General features: G+C 48.7%; 1 protein-coding gene across 1 annotated transcript in view; it reads right to left on the minus strand.

Annotated features, from left to right (window-relative positions):
• LOC132379186 (leucine-rich repeat and immunoglobulin-like domain-containing nogo receptor-interacting protein 1) overlaps positions 1-18,806 on the minus strand; it is a 569,173-nt gene that overhangs the window by 458,276 nt on the left and 92,091 nt on the right. The window contains exon 3 of the mRNA XM_059946860.1: positions 548-611. The gene's annotated coding sequence lies outside the window, so the exon portion shown is untranslated. The remainder of the gene's footprint in view (positions 1-547; positions 612-18,806) is intronic.

An 18,806-nucleotide genomic window follows, 5' to 3' on the forward strand; every position in this document is an offset into this window, starting at 1 on the left:
TGAGGCAGCTGTTATTGAAAGTACAGGTGCCAAATGTCAGGGGAAATACAGGGAGACGGACGGCAGAGACGTTTAGCCTGTATATATCATTATGTATAGTTTGTAACAGTGCTCTGCGGATACTAACCACCTGCCCCTGATAAACACAAGAGATTCTGCAGATGCTAGAAATCTGAGGAACACACAGAAAATGCTGGAGGAACTCAGCAGGTCAGGCAGCATTCATGAATTGGAATAAACAGTTAACGTTTCGAGTGAGTTTCACTAGCATTTTGTGTTTGCTGCCCTGATAACGATCATTTGCAGAGTTTAATCTACTGAACAGGCCAGCCACCATTATTTTCTTTACATTAAAAATCTCCTTTTTATAAAGGAAGAGACGAGGAAGGGAATGCTTTGTGGATTGTCACAGCCAGAATCCCTGTATTTATGATGTGACCTCGGTGGCGAAGGGGCACAGTCTGAATATTCTGGACTAACAACAGTAACACATTTTCCGAATCAGTGAAGCATTTGATATACAACAAGCAACTCAAAGCTCTCTTACCCAACTCAATTATCGAACAAAAAACAAGGGCTGCTGGAGATTCTCGGCAGGTTAGGCAGCGTCACTGCAGAAAGATAAAGCCGTAATGTTTAGTACTACTGACCTTCCACTGGAGCTCACAACTCCAAAGATGCTGCCTGACCTGCTGAATATTTGCAATATTTTCTGGTTTTGTTTGGGACTGCCAGCGCCCAGATTATTTCGAGTTCTGTCTTGGATGGTTCAAAGCCCAACTGTGAAAGGAAGAGGGTTGGGCATGAGACCCTCCCTCAGTACCACCCCTCCCACAGTGAGACCGTCCCTCAGTACTGCCCCTCCCACAGTGAAACTCTTCCTCAGTACAGCCCCTCCCACAGTGAGACCGTCCCTCTGTACTGCCCCTCCCACAGTGAAACTCTTCCTCAGTACAGCCCCTCCCACAGTGAGACCTCCCTCAGTACTGCCCCTCCCACAGTGAAACTCTTCCTCAGTACAGCCCCTCCCACAGTGAGACCGTCCCTCAGTACTGCCCCTCCCACAGTGAAACTCTTCCTCAGTACCGCCCCTCCCACAGTGAGACCGTCCCTCTGTACTGCCCCTCCCACAGTGTGACCCTCCCTAAGTACTGCCCCTCCCACAGTGTGACCCTCCCTCAGTACCGCCCCTCCCACAGTGATTATCCCTCAGTACCGCCCCTCCCACAGTGAGACCATCCCTCTGTACTGCCCCTCCCACAGTGAGACGCTCTTTCAGTACTGCCCCCCCCACAGTGAGACACACCCTCAGTACCGCCCCTCCCTCAGTGAGACCGTCCCTCAGTACTGCCCCTCCCACAGTGAAACTCTTCCTCAGTACAGCCCCTCCCACAGTGAGACCGTCCCTCTGTACTGCCCCTCCCACAGTGAAACTCTTCCTCAGTATGGCCCCTCCCACAGTGAGACCATCCCTCTGTACTGCCCCTCCCACAGTGAGACACTCTTTCAGTACTGCCCCCCCACAGTGAGACACACCCTCAGTACCGCCCCTCCCTCAGTGAGACCGTCCCTTAGTACCGCCCCTCCCACAGTGAGACCGTCCCTCAGTATCACTCCTCCCTGTGTGACCATCCCTCTGTACTGTCCCTCCCACAGAGAGACCCTCCTTCAGTACTGACCCTCCTACAGTGAGACACACACTCTGTACTGCCCCTCCCACAGTGTGACCCTCTCTCAGTACCACCTCTCCCACAGTGAGACACACCCTCAGTACTGCCCCCCACAGTGAGAACGTCCCTCAGTACCACTCCTCCCTGTGTGACCATCCCTCAATACTGTCCCTCCCACAGTGAGACCCTCCCTCAGTACTGCCCCTCCCACAGTGAGACGCTCCTTCAGTACCGCCTCTCCCTCAGTGACCCTGACACAATATCACACCTCTGACAGTGAGACCCTCCCTCAGTACTGCCCCTCCCACAGTGAGATGCTCCTTCAGTACTGCCCCCACAGTGAGACACACCCTCAGTACCGCCCCTCCCTCAGTGAGACCGTCCCTCAGTACTGCCCCTCCCACAGTGAGACACACCTTCAGTACTGCCCCTCACACAGTGAGACACACCCTCTGTACTGCCCCTCCCACAGTGAGACTGTCCCTCAATACTGCCCCTCCCACAGTGTGACCCTCCCTCAGTACCACCCCCCCACAGTGGGACCCTCCCTCAGTACTGCCCCTCCCACAGTGTGACCCTCCCTCAGTACCGACCCTCCCACAGTGTGACCCTTCCTCAGTACTGCCCCTCCCACAGTGTGACCCTCCCTCAGTACCGACCCTCCCACAGTGTGACCCTCCCTCAGTACCGACCCTCTCACAGTGTGACCCTCCCTCAGTACCGACCCTCTCACAGTGTGACCCTCCCTCAGTACGCCCTTCCCATAGTGAGACCCTCTCTCATCATTCCCCATCCCCCAATTTGCCCTCCTCACACTGCCCCCGGTCAGCTAAGCCACGTGTGACATGGGCTGCCCCCTCCTCCAGAACCACATTCACCAGCAGGGCCCACTTCTAAAATCATTTTGTTTGAATAATTCACTCCCTAAAACGTTCCATCTATTTGGTTTTGAAAACTGATTGCATTTCATTCTTTGCAGATGATCAGAATGTTTCCCAGCGTGAGAAAGCATCACAGATGGAGAGAATTATCGAGTCAGGAAGATGTATTTTTAGTCTGCGGTAGAAGCGGAAGCCTCACTGGGCACAGACAATTGCACCCATTTCTCCCCCTTAGGATGGGTACAGGCCTTACCTGTGGGTCCACAGCCCTCCCACACCTTCCACACACAGCGGGCTGGACAGCGAGGAGACCGGGGGAAGGGACTGTACAAGGAGGAACAGAAGCAGGAGAATGTGGGGGGAGGGGCAGGAGGAGGATGAGGAGAGAGAGAAGGAAAGCGAGGACAAGAAAGAGGAGGACCAGAGGAAGGAAACAGGATGAGGCGAAGTGGGAGCAAATGTGGGGAGGAGGAGGAATTGGGAGATGAAATTAGGAGGTGGTGGGACGAGCAGATGGGCCGAGGTGAAGGGGGCTGAGAATCGAATAGAGGAGGTGTATGGGGAGACAGTCGGAAGAGGGGACTGGGAGATGGAGGGTTTGAGAGGGGACTGGGAGATGGAACGAGGGAGAGGGGACTGGGAGATGGACAGGAGGAGGAGGAGGGGTGGAGCTGGGAATGTGTAGGTGGGAAGGGAAAGGCTACATTTTTGAGGTGACTCTTTGGATATGCCATCTTGCTTTGCTGTGAGTGCTGCCCCAGTATTATGTTGGCCATTTACACACCGAAAGCCCTCACCTACTGCTCTGTGAACTTCCTGCCACCACCTTGTAGCTCCCTCATTTGAGGGGCAGGCATTGTCCTGGTCTCCACAATCACTATACCTCCTGGCAGGGCCCTCTCATGGCCCCCACCAGCCAGTCTATCGCCTGGCTGCATGTTAAAGCTTTAACATATCCCCTCTGCCCATCTCCTCATTCGGAAACCTCGTATGACCCAGGAGAGTTGAATAGGCGGCTGGAAACAGGGAGGAGACAGTGAGGGAGATATGACTGTGAAGAGGACCTGTGATATCTGGGTCAGAAGTGAAAGTGATTGATGAACAATTCTGTGCAAGAAATATTTCCTGTACATTTGACAGTGAATAATGCTTCTGTTTGTCTCCCTGAGCATTACATCAACCACCTTGGCACGGAGGTCTGTACTGGGCCCTGGCTACCCTCCCTCTGTGGATTTGAGTTTGAACGTCGCGGATTTGTCCACAGAACCATTCTTTGAAGCTGCATCTGCCTGTGTGCACCCAGTCAGTATGGGGGTGTGGCTGCATTCATGTCCTTTCCCAATGTCATCCCACAGTCACCTGCTTGTCACGGTCAGTCAGACCGTACAGACCTACTGATTACAGAAATGCTACACCTGCATGTTCACCTCCCCCCTCACCTCCATTCTGAGCCCCAAACACTCCATCCAGCCAAAGCAAGCTTCATCCACAAATTGTCTATTGTATCCGATACTCCTGATGTGGACTTATCAACATTGGTGAGACCCAACGTATATTGGGGACCACTTTGTTGCACACCTCTGCTGTGTCCAAAAAGTGGGATTTCCCAGTGGCAAACCATTCCCACTCCCATTCCAACATGTTAGTCCATAACCTCCTCTTCACTCTGAATGAGGCAGCTGTTTGGGTGGAGAACAACACCTCATATTCTGTCTGGGTAGCCTCCAACCTGATGATATGAACATTGATTTCTCCAATTTCCCCCTAACTTCACCTTCCCTCTTCTTCTATTTCTTACTCTGGCCTCCTACCTCTTCTTTTCACTTGCCTATCACCTCCCCCGGGCACCCTCCTCCTTCCCTTTCTCATGGACCACTCTCGTCTCCTATCAAATTCCCTCTGCTCCAGCCCTCTACCTTTCCCACCCCCTGGCTTCACCTACAGCTTCCAGCTAGTTCCCCTTCCCCTCACCCCACCTTTTTATTCTGGCGTCTATCCCCTTCTTTCCAACCCTGGTGCAAAACATCAGCTGTTTTCTCATTTTCATAGATGCTGCCTGACTTGCTGAATTCCACCAGCACTTTGTCTGTGTTGCTATGTAAATAGGCCATTCAGCCCAACTCACCCATGCTGACCCACTTACTGAACCAAGTGAGTGTTTGGTCCCTATCCCTCTAACCTTCTCCAATCTAAGCACGTTGCAAATATCCTTTGTTACACCGTGGGAAAGGTTTCACTGCTGATGTAACGGTCTTTCTGTAGAAGCAGTGTTTGGGTTATGGTGGGAGATAACGGGGGCTTTGGAATGTGAGCTGTCCAATGACGGGAGTGTGTCTGACACTGGTGTGAGCTGGGTCTTTTGTTTGGCAGGTGATGAAGGGAGAAGATGCTGGAGAGAAGATGTCATTGGACTCAACCTGAAGTGGGGCCACGATTTGCTGAAGCCTGGGGAGATCGAAGGACGATCGGCGAAGGGAGCTGTGAGCTCCAGTTTGTTCACATTAAACTGTTTCATTAAAATGGGCACTTTTCTTTTTTTTCGCTTTTTATTTACTAACCCTTAGTCGAACTAAGAATTATAAAGCTAAATTGTTTGATCGTATGCGGTGTACTGTCTGTTGTTTCATGGTACTGATTTGTAACAGGGGAACACATCACACAGCATCCACACAAACAGGGAATTTTGGAGGTGAGCTTGCACCTCGATCTCACACCGTTGGCAGGACCAGAGACTGTCTTCCCTCGAGTTCGGCAGCCGATGGAACCAGAGCATTTCACCTTCACATGCTCTGAATATATCTGCCACAATCTTGAGTACTCAGCTTCACCATCTGTTTAGTGTGTGTGTGTGTGTGTGAGTGAGAGAGAGAGTGAGAGAGTGGGGATGTGTGGGTGGGGTGTGTGTTTGGGAGTGTGAATGTGTGTGTGTGTGTGTGTGTGTGTGTGAGTGAGAGAGAGAGTGAGAGAGTGGGGATGTGTGGGTGGGGTGTGTGTGTGAGTGGGGATGTGTGCGTGTGTGTGTGTGTGTGTGAATATGTGGGGGGTGGGGTGGGGTGTGTGTTTGGGAGTGTGAATGTGTGCGAGAGTGTGAATGTGTGTGTGTGAATATGTGGGGGGTGCGGGTGGGGTGTGTGTGTGTGAGTGGGGATGTGTGTGTGTCTGTGTGTGTGCGTGTGTGTGTGTGTGTGTGAATATGTGGGGGGTGGGGTGGGGTGTGTGTTTGGGAGTGTGAGTGTGTGCGAGAGTATGAGTGTGTATGTGTGTGTGAATATGTGGGGGGTGGGGTGGGGTGTGTGTTTGGGAGTGTGAGTGTGTGCGAGAGTATGAGTGTGTGTGTGTGTGTGTGTGTGTGTGAATATGTGGGGGGTGGGGTGGGGTGTGTGTTTGGGAGTGTGAGTGTGTGTGAGAGTGTGAGTGTGTGTGTGTGTGTGAATATGTGGGGGGTGCGGGTGGGGTGTGTGTGTGTGAGTGGGGATGTGTGTGTGTCTGAGTGTGTGCGCGTGTGTGTGTGTGTGTGTGTGTGTGAATATGTGGGGGGTGGGGTGGGGTGTGTGTTTGGGAGTGTGAGTGTGTGCGAGAGTGTGAGTGTGTGTGTGTGTGTGTGTGTGTGAATATGTGGGGGGTGCGGGTGGGGTGTGTGTGTGAGGGGAGATGTGTGTGTGTTCTGTGTGTGTGTGTGTGTGGGTGCGGGGGTAAATAACCCAGAACATTTGCTGCTGGAACTCACCAAGGTGCACCCTTCCTTGGGGAATTTCGGTGTCATGGTAACACTCGTCCCTTGTGGGCTGGTGTTGAGTAGGTGCCTGCCAGGCCACCATCTCCAGCACAGGGCCCCCAGGCACAGATTACCATCACCTCCATAACCCTTCATCCCTCCACACACTGCCGCCCCCCCAACACATCCTTTGGCCGCATCACTCCACCCACTTGACCTCCTTGTCCTTTCAGCTACTCACCCCTTTCTCCCTCCCCAGAATGCAGCATGGTCCCAATATCCTTGATCACTCCTGGTGATCTCAATGGATCCAACACCAGCTCCCTTTCATTTGCAATCTGAGTTTGAATTCCTCGGGACCTTCTCAAAACCTGGGATGTCCAGGTTAAGCATAACCACACTTGCAATGCAGGAAAAGTAACAACCAGGATAGTGGTTAGCACAACACTATTATAGCTTGACCGTCAGAGTTCGGAACGAAAGAATTCTGACCTCCTCTGTAAAAAAGATTTAATCGCATTCTGTGTGCATGTGGGTTTCCTCCAGGTGCTCCAGTTTCCTCCCACAGCCCAAAGATGTACCGGTTAGTGGGTGAATTGGTCATGGTCCTGTATTAGGCTAGGCTGCTGGGTGGTGTGGTTCACTGGACTGGAAGGGCCTGGTTCATACTGTATCTCAAAATAAATAAATACATAAAGCCACAAGAAGTGGGGGGTAACATGATAACATAGCATAATGTTCTTACCACACCAGCATTTGTGATGGCCCTGGGATTGTTCTCACTGGAGCTCAGAAGAATGAGGCGGATCTCACTGAAACCTCTCGAACATGCAAAGACCTAGACAGAGCGGATGTGGTGAGGATATTTAACATCGTGGGACCAGAGGGCACAGTGTCAGACACAAGGCATAAGGAGAAGTCTCTTTAGCCAGAGGGGGGTGAATCTGTGGAATTCACTGTCACAAGTCATTGGGATATTTAGAGCAGAGATTGATTAGTCAGGACATCAAAGGTTACAGGGAGAGAGTAGGAGAATGGGATTGAGAGGGATAATAAATCAGCCATGATGGAATGGTGAACAGATTTGATGGGCTGAATGGCCTAATTATGTCTTATATTCTTATTGCAGACGTTCAGACAGGACACTCTGAGATCATACCACACTCTGACACCTTCATGTCTCTGGCTTAGTGCTACACTGTCAAAGCCAGTAATGCACAGTCTGCTGGAGGAAGTTGCCGGATCAGGCAGGGGTCTGTGAGAGGGAAGGAGCTGTCGATGTTTCAGGACATCCTGATGCAGGGTCTCGATCTGAAATATCAATAATTCATTTTCCCTCTGCTGCCACAGATGCTGCCCAGCCCACAGAGCTCCTCCAGCGGGTTGTGCATCGTTCGTGATTCCAGTGTCTGTGCTCTCCCGCATCCCCATCCCCAGAGTAAGACAGCGCTAACCGATGGTGTGAAACGTGATCACTGCAACCTGTTCGTCTGGTTCCTCCTCCTCCTCCTCCTCCTGACAAATCTCAGCTCCTTCTTCACTGCCAAGGGGTATATTTTGTTCAATTACCTGATCATTTGCCAGCTCTGTCTATAATTAGTTGTAGATTACCAGCGTGAGGCTGTGAGGATTTGAGACAGTGAAGATGGAAGCATTGCTTATTAAACAGATGTAAACACACAGAGATAAGTGCTGCTCGATTGTAGCCCCTGTTACATTGTCGCAATAATTCCTCAGCAATTCCATTCACCTTGTGAACAACGTGGAGGGAGATGAGGATTTATCCTCAAGGATGAGGATTTGACTCTTTCCCTTCCATGGCCATTACTTAAGTCTCCATCCTCATCAGCCACTGACCTAAGCCAGCACTTGACTGGATTTATACCCTCATCCAAGGATAGTAGTTGTAGTCATTGCGAGATGTCACTGCAGGAATTCCTCTGTCCCGACGGTCTTCATCAGTGTCCTGCCTTCCATCCAGAGGTCAGAGAGGGGTGTTCACACACTGTATGATTCTCAGTTCCACACACAAATCCCAGGCCTGCATAGAGTACAGCACAGTAGCATAGAGGTTCGCACAAATGATTTACAGCGCCAGGGATCACTGATCGGTTACAACTCTGGCTGCTGTCTGTAAGGAGTGTGTACGTTCTCCCCATGACCATGTGGGTTTCCTCCGGGTGCTCCGGTTTCCTCCCACATTCCAAAGACGTATGGGTTAGACGTAAGCTATGGCCATGCTATGTTGGTACCAGAAGTGTGGCGATACTTGTGGGCTGCCCAGCACAATCCTCGCTGATTTGATTTGACGCAGGCGACTCATTTCAACGTACATGTGGTAAATAGGGCTAACCTTCAGCTAGAGTCAGTCACAGGCAAGTAATGTTCATGCAATGGAAGTGTCAGGCAAGGACCGCCTCCAACAAGAATCCTAACCTCCGAACCTTGGTATCGACATCGTCAGCATGCTGGGAATCAGCGTTGACCAGAAACACAGTAAGACCATCACATAAACCCCACAGGACTACGGGAGCGGGTCAGACTTGGGGTAAGTTAGTCACCGAGCCACAGAGCATGGGAACAGGTGCCTCAGCACCAAGACTGCCAACTAAACTTGTCATATTTGCCCATATTGCTCCAAACCTTTCCCATCTACCTGTCCAAATACCTTTTCAATATTGTGAATGGATCTGCCAAAACCACTTCCACCGGAAGCTTGCTTAATATATTGACGACTCTCTCAGTGAAAATGATGCCCCTTCACCTGAGACCTCTGCCCTTTGGTTTTTGAGTAGAAATCATCTCTGAAATGTTCTTATGGCTCTTTTATACCCCAGAACCTTTCTGCACTTGCAAGACACACCAGCAATTTGACAGTCCATGGAATTCTCTCCTGCTCTGGCCGCTCCTACTTAACCCTTTCCCTTCTGGTCTAAACCTATGCCCCCTGGTTTTGGAGTCCCTACCCTGGGGAAGTGACTGTTACCGTCCGCCTTATTGATGCCTCTCATCATTTTAAACTTTTCTGTCAGGTCACCCCTCATTCACCTACACGCCAAGGAATGGACCCGGCCTTGCCAGCTTGCCGGAGGACTCAGGCAGCAACTTCTATATTTTTCCTACACTCTTTCCAGTTTAACCACATCTTTCCTATAACTTCTCCACTAGAACACGAGAACGTCGCACTCTGAAGTTGCTGGGAGGAGGGAGGGGGTGAAGACTCAGGAATTGTTTGTTTATTATTGTTAAGGAGACCCAGAGATCTGCTCTGCTCAGTCAGGGATTAGCAGAGGCCATTGACTCACTGATCTCTCCTCTCAGAGCTGTATCCTGAGGGATTCAGACTTCGCCCAAGTCCTGGGACATTTGAATAAACGTGACAGTGGAGGAACTCAGTAGAACCGGCAGTTTATGTGGAGGCAAGTAATTATTCCCCTCCATAGATGCTGCCTGACCTGCTGAGTTCCTCTGGCATTTTGTGTGTGCTGCTTTGGATTTCCAGAGTCTGCAGAATCTCTTGTGTTTATTTTATTTATTTCTTTAGAGATATGGTGTGGTACAGGCCCTTCCAGCCTAAAGTGCCGCACTGCCCAGCAACCCACCGTTTTAACACTAGCCTAATAAACAGAACTCTTTACAATGACCAGTTAACCTACTAACTGGCTTGTCTTTGGACTGTGGGAGGAAACCGGAGCACCCGGACAAAACCCACGCATTCATGGGAATGATGCATAAATTCCTTAAAGACAGCAGATGTCCCTGTGTAGGCACCTTAAGGCTGGTTACCCGGTTACCTGTCTTTACCTCTACACTCAGTCTAATGGCTTCAACCAAGTCATTTCTACACTGGGGATCACTGAGACCCCAGCACTCGTTACATTCTCCATCCTGTGAAGGATCCCGATTCTGTTTGCCAATAATCCATCTGGAATGTGAGCCCCTGTAACGAGAGCTTTGGCTGCCCATCGCTGACTCTACACCTCATCAGTCTAGTACACCCACCGCTTCTCACATCCCTTCTTCGGGACACCATGGTACTGTAACGCTATTACAGCTCAGGGCATCGGAGTTCGGAGTTCAGAGTTCAAGCTGACATCTTCTGTGAGGGGTCTGTACGACCTCCCTGTGGAATGCGAGGGTTTTCTCCAGGTGCTCCAGTTACCTCCCACAGTCTAACAACTGTGAATTGTCCTCTGATTCGGCTGGGGTTAAATAGGTGTGTTGCTGGACAGCGTGGCTCGAAGGGCTGGAGAAGCCCGCACTGTCCCTCTAAATAAATAAACAACTCCAGCAAGTTGGCTCGAGGTTATCACCAGCATCTGCAGCCTATTTTGTGCTTATGGTTGTGCTCCATTTAGGGTTCAGTCCCCTCATTCACCCCCCTCCATTTAGGGTTCAGTCCCCTCATTCACCCCCCTCCATTTAGCCCAGCTCCTCCCTGCCCCTCCTCCACATTCACCACCAGTTAAGGCTTCCCTCCAGCACACATATACACACACTTGCTGTGCTCTTCGCTCCTGTTCCAACACTCCCCTCCATAGCTCTGTCCAACATCCACTCCCCACCATATCAAATCAAGTTGAATTATCGCTCATAAATACAGCTGGACAGGACTGTGTTCCTCTGGCGAAAAATGCAAAACATCCAAAATAGCAAACAAACGTTCAAAAATAGTGAGTAACATACTTCAAATATTGAGCAAAGAAGCATTTTCACTCAGAAAAAAACACACATATACCCCAAGACTCTGAGCGATCGGTGGAACAGTTTCCCGGCAGTACGCGGATACTCACAATCCAGCCATCTGCTCGAAGGTGGGGAGGGCAGCACCCACGAAGCACCTCTCTGTCTCTCAGCCAGTCTAGCCTGGGCTTTGAGGCCTGGTCCTCACGACGACTGAGGCTTCACAGCTCCCACGTCGACAGCCCCTCCACTAGACAGGGAATGTCCACAGAGACAATCTCCCATGGTACATACTCCACTAGACAGGGAATGTCCACAGAGACAATCTCCCATGGTACATACTCCACTAGACAGGGCATGTCCGAGACAATCTCCCATGGTACATACGCCACTAGACAGGGAATGTCCACAGAGACAATCTCCCATGGTACATACGCCACTAGACAGGGAATGTCCACAGAGACAATCTCCCATGGTACATACTCCACTAGACAGGGAATGTCCGAGACAATCTTCCATGGTACATGCTCCACTAGACAGGGAATGTCCGAGACAATCTCCCATGGTACATACTCCACTAGACAGGGCATGTCCGAGACAATCTCCCATGGTACATACTCCACTAGACAGGGAATGTCTACAGAGACAATCTCCCATGGTACATGATCCACTAGACAGGGAATATCCGAGACAATCTCCCATGGTACATACTCCACTAGACAGGGAATGTCCGAGACAATCTTCCATGGTACATGCTCCACTAGACAGGGAATGTCCGAGACAATCTCCCATGGTACATACTCCACTAGACAGGGAATGTCCGAGACAATCTCCCATGGTACATACTCCACTAGACAGGGAATGTCCACAGAGACAATCTCCCATGGTACATGCTCCACTAGACAGGGAATGTCCGAGACAATCTCCCATGGTACATACTCCACTAGACAGGGAATGACCGAGACAATCTCCCATGGTACATACTCCACTAGACAGGGAATGTCCACAGAGACAATCTCCCATGGTACATGCTCCACTAGACAGGGAATGTCCACAGAGACAATCTCCCATGGTACATGCTCCACTAGACAGGGAATGTCCGAGACAATCTCCCATGGTACATACTCCACTAGACAGGGAATGTCCACCGAGACAATCTCCCATGGTACATACTCCACTAGACAGGGCATGTCCGAGACAATTTCCCATGGTACATACTCCACTAGACAGGGAATGTCCACAGAGACAATCTCCCATGGTACATGATCCACTAGACAGGGAATGTCCACAGAGACAATCTCCCATGGTACATGATCCACTAGACAGGGAATGTCCGAGACAATCTCCCATGGTACATACTCCACTAGACAGGGAATGTCCACCGAGACAATCTCCCATGGTACATACTCCACTAGACAGGGCATGTCCGAGACAATCTCCCATGGTACATACTCCACTAGACAGGGAATGTCTACAGAGACAATCTCCCATGGTACATGATCCACTAGACAGGGAATATCTGAGACAATCTCCCATGGTACATACTCCACTAGACAGAGAATGTCCGAGACAATCTCCCATGGTACATGCTCCACTAGACAGGGAATGTCCACAGAGACAATCTCCCATGGTACATGCTCCACTAGACAGGGAATGTCCGAGACAATCTCCCATGGTACATACTCCACTAGACAGGGCATGTCCGAGACAATCTCCCATGGTACATACTCCACTAGACAGGGAATGTCTACAGAGACAATCTCCCATGGTACATGATCCACTAGACAGGGAATATCCGAGACAATCTCCCATGGTAAATACTCCACTAGACAGGGAATGTCCGAGACAATCTCCCATGGTACATACTCCACTAGACAGGGAATGTCCGAGACAATCTTCCATGGTACATGCTCCACTAGACAGGGAATGTCCGAGACAATCTCCCATGGTACATACTCCACTAGACAGGGAATGTCCGAGACAATCTCCCATGGTACATACTCCACTAGACAGGGAATGTCCACAGAGACAATCTCCCATGGTACATGCTCCACTAGACAGGGAATGTCCGAGACAATCTCCCATGGTACATACTCCACTAGACAGGGAATGACCGAGACAATCTCCCATGGTACATACTCCACTAGACAGGGGATGTCCACAGAGACAATCTCCCATGGTACATGCTCCACTAGACAGGGAATGTCCACAGAGACAATCTCCCATGGTACATGCTCCACTAGACAGGGAATGTCCGAGACAATCTCCCATGGTACATACTCCACTAGACAGGGAATGTCCACCGAGACAATCTCCCATGGTACATACTCCACTAGACAGGGCATGTCCGAGACAATTTCCCATGGTACATACTCCACTAGACAGGGAATGTCCACAGAGACAATCTCCCATGGTACATGATCCACTAGACAGGGAATGTCCACAGAGACAATCTCCCATGGTACATGATCCACTAGACAGGGAATGTCCGAGACAATCTCCCATGGTACATACTCCACTAGACAGGGAATGTCCACCGAGACAATCTCCCATGGTACATACTCCACTAGACAGGGCATGTCCGAGACAATCTCCCATGGTACATACTCCACTAGACAGGGAATGTCTACAGAGACAATCTCCCATGGTACATGATCCACTAGACAGGGAATATCTGAGACAATCTCCCATGGTACATACTCCACTAGACAGAGAATGTCCGAGACAATCTCCCATGGTACATGCTCCACTAGACAGGGAATGTCCACAGAGACAATCTCCCATGGTACATGCTCCACTAGACAGGGAATGTCCGAGACAATCTCCCATGGTACATACTCCACTAGACAGGGAATGTCCGAGACAATCTCCCATGGTACATGATCCACTAGACAGGGAATGTCCACAGAGACAATCTCCCATGGTACATGATCCACTAGACAGGGAATGTCCGAGACAATCTCCCATGGTACATGCTCCACTAGACAGGGAATGTCCACAGAGACAATCTCTCATGGTACGTGATCCACTAGACAGGGAATGTCCGAGACAATCTCCCATGGTACATGCTCCACTAGACAGGGAATGTCCGAGACAATCTCCCATGGTACATACTCCACTAGACAGGGAATGTCCACAGAGACAATCTCCCATGGTACATGCTCCACTAGACAGGGAATGTCCACAGAGACAATCTCTCATGGTACATACTCCACTAGACAGGGAATGTCCACAGAGACAATCTCCCATGGTACATACTCCACTAGACAGGGCATGTCCGAGACAATCTCCCATGGTACATACTCCACTAGACAGGGAATATCCGAGACAATCTCCCATGGTACATGATCCACTAGACAGGGAATGTCCGAGACAATCTCCCATGGTACATGATCCACTAGACAGGGAATGTCCGAGACAATCTCCCATGGTACATGCTCCACTAGACAGGGCATGTCCGAGACAATCTCCCATGGTACATACTCCACTAGACGGAATGTCCGAGACAATCTCCCATGGTACATACTCCACTAGACAGGGAATGTCCACAGAGACAATCTCCCATGGTACATGATCCACTAGACAGGGAATAGATAATAGACAATAGGCAATAGGTGCAGAAGTAGACCATTCGGCCCCTTGAGTCTGCACCGCCATTCTGAGATCATGGCTGATCATTCACTATCAATACCCAGTCCCTGCCTTGTCCCCATATCCCTTGATTCCCCTATCCATCAGATATCTATCCAGCTCCTTCTTGAAAGCAACCAGAGAATTGGCCTCCACCGTCTTCCGAGGCAGTGCATTCCACACCTCCACAACTCTCTGGGAGAAGAAGCTCTTCCTCAACTCTGTTTTAAATAACTGACCTCTTATTCTCAATCCATGCCCTCTGGTACTGGACTCTCCCAACATCTGGAACATATTTCCTGCCTCAATCCTATCAAATCCTTTAATTATCTTAAACGTTTCAATCAGATCCCCTCTCAATCTCCTCAATTCCAGCGTGTACAAGCCCGATCTCTCCAATCTCTCTGCGTAAGACAGCCCTGCCATCCCAGGAATCAACCTAGTGAATCTACGCTGCACTTCCTCAATTGCCAGAATGTCCTTCCTTAAACCTGGAGACCAAAACTGTACACAATATTCCAGGTATGGTCTCACCAGGGCCCTGTACAAATGCAAAAGAACATCCTTGCTCTTGTATTCAATTCCCCTTGTAACAAAGGCCAACATTCCATTTGCCCTCTTCACTGCCTGTTGCACTTGCTCATTCACCTTCATTGACTGGTGAACTAGGACTCCTAGGTCTCTTTGCATTTCTCCCTTACCTAACTCGACACCGTTCAGACAATACTCTGCCCTCTTGTTCCAGCTTCCAAAGTGGATAACTTCACATTTATTCACATTGAATGACATTTGCCAAGTATCTGCCCACTCACTCAGCCTATCCAAGTCTCCCTGTATTCTCCTAACGTCCTCTTCGCATGTCACACTGCCACCCAGTTTAGTATCGTCAGCAAACTTGCTGATATAGTTTTCAATGCCCTCATCTAAATCATTGACATAAATCGTAAAGAGCTGTGGTCCCAATACAGAGCCCTGTGGTACCCCACTAGTCACCTCCAGCCAGTCCGAGAAACACCCATTCACTGCTACCCTTTGCTTTCTATCTGCCAACCAGTTTTCTATCCATGTTGAAACCCTGCCCCCAATGCCATGAGCTCCGATTTTACTCACCAATCTCCTATGTGGCACCTTATCGAATGCCTTCTGAAAATCTAGGTACTCAACATCTACTGGCTTACCCTCGTCTAACATCCTTGTTACACCCTCAAAAAACTCCAACAGATTAGTCAAGCATGATTTACCCTTGGTAAATCCATGCTGGCTCGGCCTAATCCTATTTCTGCCATCAAGATGTGCCACTATTTCGTCCTTAATAATGGACTCAAGCATCTTCCCCACGACTGACGTTAGGCTAACAGGGCGATAGTTCTCCGTTTTCTCCTTCCCTCCCTTCTTGAAAAGTGGGACAACATTAGCCACTCTCCAATCTTCAGGAACTGATCCTGAATCTAAGGAACATTGGAAAATGATTACCAATGCATCCACAATTTCCTGAGCCACCTCTTTTAGAACCCTCGGATGCAGACCATCTGGACCCAGGGATTTATTAGCCTTCAGTCCTACCAGTCTACTCATCACAGTTTCTTTCCTAATGTCAATCTGTCTCAATTCCTCTGATATCTTATGACCCTGGCCCATCCATACATCTGGGAGATTGCTTGTGTCCTCCCTGGTGAAGACAGATCTAAAGTACGCATTAAATTCTGTTGCCATTTCCCTGTTTCCCATAACAATTTCTCCCAATTCATTCTTCAAGGGGCCAACATTGTTCTTAACTATCTTCTTTCTCTTCACATAGCTAAAAATGTCGGAGACAATCTCCCATGGTACATGATCATGCATTGCAATGTACTATTGACACAAAACCTGATTCTGGTGGGAAACCCCGTCTGCACAGGCTGAAAGGTGAGATCTTTAAGGGGAAGATGAAGGAAAATTCTTCACTCAGAGGGTGGTGAGAGTGTGGGATGAGCTGCCGGCGGAAGTGGGCTTGATTTCAACTGAGAAGTTTGGAGAGTTAGATGAATGGGAAGGGTATGGAGGGCTATGGTCTGGGTGCAGGTAGTTTAATAGTTTAACATAGACGGGCTGAATGGCCTGTTTCTGAACTGTAGTGTTCTATGACTCTATGGAACATGTTTTAGAAATATTATGATCAACGTCTTGTCGACATTCTCAAACACACAACACCTATGTGTTACAGCTATCAAATCGAGAGAGAGAGAGAGAGAGAGAGAGAGAGAGAGAGAGAGAGAGAGAGAGAGAGAGAGAGAGAGAGAGGAGAGATGGAGAGGGAGAGAGAGAGAGAGAGAGAGGGAGAGAGGGAGACAGAGAGATGGAGAGAGTGAGAGGAATGGGAGGAGAGAGAGAGGAAAGAGAGGGAGGAGATGGAGGAGTGGGAGGGTTGAGGAGAGAGTGTGTGTGTGTGTGTGTGTGTGTGTGTGTGTGTGTGTGTGTGTGTGTGTTTCAGAGAGAGGGAGATTAATTAGGCCCACACGTGCTTTCAATGTCACTAAGGGGAGTAACAGTGGCTCCATTGATAAATAAATTGATGAAAATAAACGCAGCCAAGGACAGGAGTTGGTCGATTTGCTGCTATACTTAAATCGGCCTTTACAAACCAAGGCTCTGTTCTGCTGCTTGAGAGGAGTGTTAAGGTTATAAAAACGCCACTGATTATTGATCACACTGTAGAACACATCCAGGAGACATCAGATTATCAAACACTCCTCGGCCATAAAACATAAGCTATCAACTGCTAAAGGCCAAGCAGTGAGATGGAATGAGAGTCTCTCTTTCAGCATCATTCTTATTGACTGGATAAATATTTACAGTAGTGTGGAGTTGAGGAACTTGTTTTTTCCACAGCTAGATGCTAAAGCCTACAAGTCCCAACAAAGGATTGCGAGGTTCTCTCTTCAACCCGTTGACACAGGAGCAGAGCCCTTAGCATTGTCAGTGACCACTCCCATCCATCCAACAATCTCTCTGCCCCCTACCATCAGGCAGGATGTACCGCAGCATCAGGACAAGCTCTGTTAGGATAGGAAATGCCTCTTTCACCCAGGCTGTAAGCCGCCTGAACTCCCAGCCACACCAGGTCTCATCACATTCAAAGCACCAGTACTGTCAGACTTTTTTAAAAACTTGTGTTGTAAGTGCACCTTATTATTTGTTAATTTATTTATGATAATATTACTTTAGGTGTTATGTGTGAGAGATACATATACTGTGTTGTGTACCTTGGTCTGCAGCAACGTTGTTTTGTTTGGTGTTATACATGTGTACGGTTGTTCATTTGGTGTTGTACACGAATATGGTTGTTCATTTGGTGTTGTACACATGTATGGTGGTTTCGTTTGGTGTTATACACGTGTACGGTTGTTTCGTTTGGTGTTATACATGCGTACAATTGTATTGTTTCGTGGTATACATGTGTACAGTCATTTTGTTTGGTGTTATACATGCGTACAATTGCTTTGTTTCATGGTGTACACGCGTACAGTCATTTTGTTTGGTATACGCATGTACAGTCATTTTGTTTGCTGTTATACACATGTACGGTTGTTTTGTTTGGTGTTATACATGAGTATGGTTGTTCATTAGGTGTTGTACATGTGTACTGTTGTTCTTTTGGTGTTATACACGAGTATGGTTGTTCATTTGGTGGTATACACATCTACGGTTGTTCATTTGGTGTTGTACATGTGTATGGTTGTTTTGTTTGGTGTTATACACAAGTACGGTTGTTCATTTGGTGTTATACACGAGTACATTTGTTCATTTGGTGGTATACACGAGTGCAGTAGTTTTGTTTGGTGTTATACACAAGTACGGTTGTTCATTTGTTGTTATACACAAGTATGTTTGTTCATTTGGCGGTATACACAAGTACGGTTGTTTTGTTTGGTTGCATGCATGTGTATGGCTGTTTAGTTTGGTGGTACACATGTGTAATGTTGTTTCATTAAGGGGAAAACACATATGGTTGCTTCATTTAGACTTATACATGTATACGGTTGTTTCGTTAGTTGGTATACACATGTATGGTTGTTTTGTTCAGTGTTATACGTGTGTAAGATTGTTTCATTAGGTGTTGCACACGTGTATGATTTTGTTGTTTGGCATTATACATATGCACAGTTGTTTCATTTGGTGTTATACACACGTACAGTCATTTTGTTTGGTGTTATACACATGTACAGTTGTTTTGTTTGCTGTTACATA

This window comes from Hypanus sabinus, chromosome 21 (genome assembly GCF_030144855.1).
Source record: "Hypanus sabinus isolate sHypSab1 chromosome 21, sHypSab1.hap1, whole genome shotgun sequence".
NCBI lineage: Eukaryota > Metazoa > Chordata > Chondrichthyes > Myliobatiformes > Dasyatidae > Hypanus > Hypanus sabinus.